The following is a 4,572-nucleotide window of genomic DNA, read 5'->3' as shown; positions in this document are numbered from 1 at the left end:
CTTATTATAATCGAAAGCATATTACAGGAATACCACACAATCCTACAAGTCAGGCAGTTGTAGAAAGATCAAATCGAGCTATAAAAGATATGTTAAACAAACAGAAAGGAAGATAAAATAACTCCAGAAAGAGATTACATAATGCTTTATTAACCTTGAATTTTCTCAGCGCTAATGAGAAAGGGAAAACAGCAGCAGAGAGACATTGAATAATAGAAACGTCTTCTAAATTAAATCAGCTGGTGTATTTCAGGGATGTGCTGAACTCACAATGGAAGCCAGGAGATGTGCTACATTGGGGAAGGGGTTTTGCTCTTGTTTCCACAGGAGAAGAAAAACTATGGATACCATCAAAATTAATAAAGATTCACTTTGAAAAAGAGAGATCTCTTGAGAAAGAGAAATGACAGCTAATCCACAACAGTGACAAACATACAGATGGTAAGGAAACAATATAGGATTGAGGCAGGGTTCTGCTCTTGTCTTTACAGGAAAATACACATTTTCAAAAATTCAAGACACCCTGGATGTTTGTGTGCTGACAGAAAAAAAATAACTACTCAATAAGGATCATAAAGAAAAATGAACATGACTTGTAAGGACAGGTTAAAAAAACATATACATTTAAGTGTATATATTAATGAATATATTGAATTGGCTTTGGAGTTAGACAATGGCTCTGTCCTTCTTTAAATCCAAGCATGGTGCTAAAAGAGTTCCTGTCTCATGTCAAGAGTTGTCTGGTATGGGAGAGAAAGAAGAAAGAATTTAGAAAAAAATTCGTTTTCTTCATACCATTTTTTTCTATCATGCCTTTAATTGAATATATACTTCTTTATATGCCTATATAAATAATGTTTAAGTTTTCCACAATGAAGAATGAATTTTACTGCAATAACCTTTGAAGTTTCCAGAACAAAGAAGGGGCCCCACAACAACAACAACTCCACCCAGTTGATATGATGACATGATGCTGATAGTGCTACTATAAGACTTGTTTTGGGTACCAGATGCTCAAGATGGCTCCAACTTGGTTAGCTTTGAAATGGTGCTTTTTTTGAGAACATTCTGAAAAGAACTCCAAATAGGAACCTCAGAAAAACCCTACCAAATACTCAGTGATTATTTGCAATTATACCAGACAGTAGTCTGCTGTGGTGTGGGAGGTTCGTCTGTCTATGAGTTACTTTTATTGGCTAATGAATAAAGAAACTGTCTTGGCATGTGATAGGGCAAAAGAACACAGCTAGGTGGGGGAAACCAAATGAATGCTGGGAGAAAGGAGGCAGGGTCAGAGAGATGCCATGTAGCTACCACCAGAATAAGACATGTCAAAACTTTGCCGGCAAGCCACTGCCACGTTATGATACACAGCTTAATAGAAATAAGTTAAATTAATATGTAAAAGTTAGCCAATAAGAAGCTAGAGCTAATGGGCCAAGAAGTGTTTTAATTAATATAGTTTCTGTGAGATTATTTCAGGTATAAGCTAGATGGGCAGGATCCAACAAGTGGCCCCTCCTTCTACAGTAATCGTGGAACTTAACCATCATTTTGCTTTCACCGAATCCCATAGAAAGAACATGACTGCCATGACAGCTGGAAGTAATTCTAGAAGATGATGTCCCCTCTCCCAAAAAAGCTTCTCCTCCGTGTTAGGGACATTATTTAGGGGTTGATTATGATTGGTATAGGGTTTAAGGTTGGGAGGAAAATTATGTAGCACCAGGGATATCTTTGAAAAAAAGAGAGAAAATTGAATGGGATAATAGATTAGTCTGAGCTTACTCACACTAATAATAATAGTGTGCAATGGAGTGAATACTCATGAGCTATTATTTATAGGCAATTTACATTGGTATAGATTCTTAGATATTGATACAAACTTAAATTATATTGAATATGTTCCTGTTTTCATCTACAATATTTGTATATGTAGGCAAAGTTAATTTGTCATATTGTATATTGCTGCGGGAGGACCTTCAGCTCCTTCAACCAATAGCCACTGAAGTAGGAGCCCACTGTGCTGTAGAAGCACCTTCTGCTCCTTCAGCCAACAGCTGCTGAAATATCAGCCCACTGGGGCGTGGTCTATTTATCTTTAAAAAAGAGCGGCAAGCCTTGGCCCACTCTCTTGGTTCCAGTGCTTGGTTCCAGCTCCTGCTCCGGCGACTAGGCTCCTTTACTGACAGTTAGTGTTTCGTGAGTTTTACCCCCCAAAATAAATACCCCTTTAAATCCTAACTGGTGTGGAATTGTTTTGCACATTAGTATATATGCAAGCTTCTACCTCTGCTTAAGACATTTTGTATATTGATACAATTTTAGGATATATTTATCATATTGCAATATACATTTCTATCTTGATCAAGATACTTATACATTGTTTACATTTTGAGATCATTGGCCTTGTATGTTACACAGTTGTTTAAAGATTGTTTAATATTCTAATATGAAGTCTTAGTCTTTAAGTTATATAGGTATTAAGACTCACAGGTCAATAGTCATCCATGTTTGTCATACTTATAGTTAGACTAATCAGATTCTTTAGATACATAGAGATTGTATTTAGCATAGATAGGTAATCTTCATTCACTTCAAAGAGCTATAGATTATGGCATTTAAATAACTTAGGGTTCTGTTAAAGTCTGACACGATTGCCCCTGGCAGCCCTCATCTATTCCCAAGAGAATGTTGAGGACCAACAATACGCCACTTGGAGCTTGTTTTCTTCTTGGCAAAAGTGACCTTTGATCAAGGAACTGCCCATGCATCGACCACTGACAAAATGTATGATGTTTCAGACAGGACAAGCAGGATATAAGAAAAAATACTGTCAAATCTTGCCAAGACAGGGTAAGACAGTTTTGAAATATTTCCTGCCTCTGAAAATGGTCTGTCAGTTACTCTAGGCCTTAGCCAAAGTTGGTTGCTCCAAAATTGCAAATGAGACTTTGGGTGATTGCTCAGGTAGCCAGTTATCTCTGTCATTTTTTGCACATTTTATAAATTGCTTAATGGTACTTCTTGCTTACTCAAGTAATATTATGTCCCTTCTTGGGTCTTCGATGGGGTTGAAGACTAGATAGTTGTAGTTACTTTCCTCTCATGACTTGGCCAAGTTATTTATATACAAAATATAAACTCATTAGGATAGGATAATTATTGAAACACTTATCACATGTTTCTTGCTTGATATTGTTTTTGCTGGTTGTAATTCTAATTTTTATGCCTTATGTTTGTTCTTATTGTATATAACTTTGTATTGGGCTTAAAATGTTCTTATTTAAACAAAAAGGGAAGGTGCTGTAGGAATCCTACTACCAGTAGCCTTTAAGTTACACACCCACATGGATGTGGCTTCTTATACTATATATGCAGATGAAAAGTACATATTTGGTCTTTTTTTCTGACTATGGGATTCAGTTGCTGTTCTCAGTTCCAGAAGAGGATTGTGATCCTAATTAAACTATACTCAGTACTGAGTTAGTGTGCGACTTTTTAAAGCATCCTTCTTCACCCAAAAGATGCTCGATTATACTACAAAATCATTTGTTCAACTATATTCATATCAGCATTATTTGTAAAGACAGAACCAGGAAACAACCTGCATGCCCCTCAAATGAAAAATGGATACTGAAAATGTGGCACATTTACACATCACAGTACTACTCAGTAGAAAAAAAGACATCTTGAATTTTGCATGCAAATGGATGTAATTAGAAAACACTATCCTGAGAGAGGTAACCCAGACCCCCCCCAAAATAAATATGGTATGTAGTCACTCTTAAGTGGATATTAGCTATAAATAAAGAACATTGAGCCTATAGTTCAAAAGCCTAGAGAAGCTAATTAATAAGGTGAATCCAAAGAAAAACAGATATAGATCCACCTGAAAAGTGGAAACAGACAAGATCACCTGACATAATTGGGAGCATAAGATTGAGGGGAAAAGAGAAGGGTTTAAGGTAAAGAGGAGGGGAGAAGTGGAGGGTTGAGGAGAACTTGAGGGAATGGGATAGTCGAGATGAAGGACAGAGATGAGAGCAAGGAGAGAGATAAATTGACTGAGGAAGCCATTATAGGATTAGCAGAAACCTGGATGTAGAGAAATTCCCAGGAATTCTAAAGGATGACCCCAGCTAAGACCCTAAGCAATAGAGGGGAGGGGCCCTATCTTGGCTTGTCCTGTAGTCAGACTGATGAATTTCTTAAATATAATCATCGAACCTTCATCCAGCAACTGATGGAAACAGAGGCACAGACCCACATCGAAGCACTGGACTGAACTCCCAAAGTCTATTTGAAAAGTGGGAAGAATGAGAATATGATCAAAGAGGTGAAAAACATGGGTTTTTTGATGGGTTCATCCACTGAAACAGTTTACCTGAGCTAATGGGAGTTCACCAAATCGAGATGGATTGGGAAAGAACAATCATTGGACCAACTAGTTTCTCTAAATATGGTTGACAGTTGCAAGGCTGGAGCAGACTGAGGGGTCACTAGCAGTGGCATCAGGATTTATACGTACTGCATATACTGGCTTTTTGGGAACCTATTCTCTTTGGATAT

The sequence above is a fragment of the Alexandromys fortis genome, unplaced genomic scaffold (assembly GCF_014885135.2).
Source record: "Alexandromys fortis isolate MF-2015 unplaced genomic scaffold, M_Fortis_MF-2015_v1.1 scaffold_254, whole genome shotgun sequence".
NCBI lineage: Eukaryota > Metazoa > Chordata > Mammalia > Rodentia > Cricetidae > Alexandromys > Alexandromys fortis.
The sequence above is the reverse complement of the archived record's forward strand: the minus strand, read 5'-3'. Positions refer to the sequence as shown.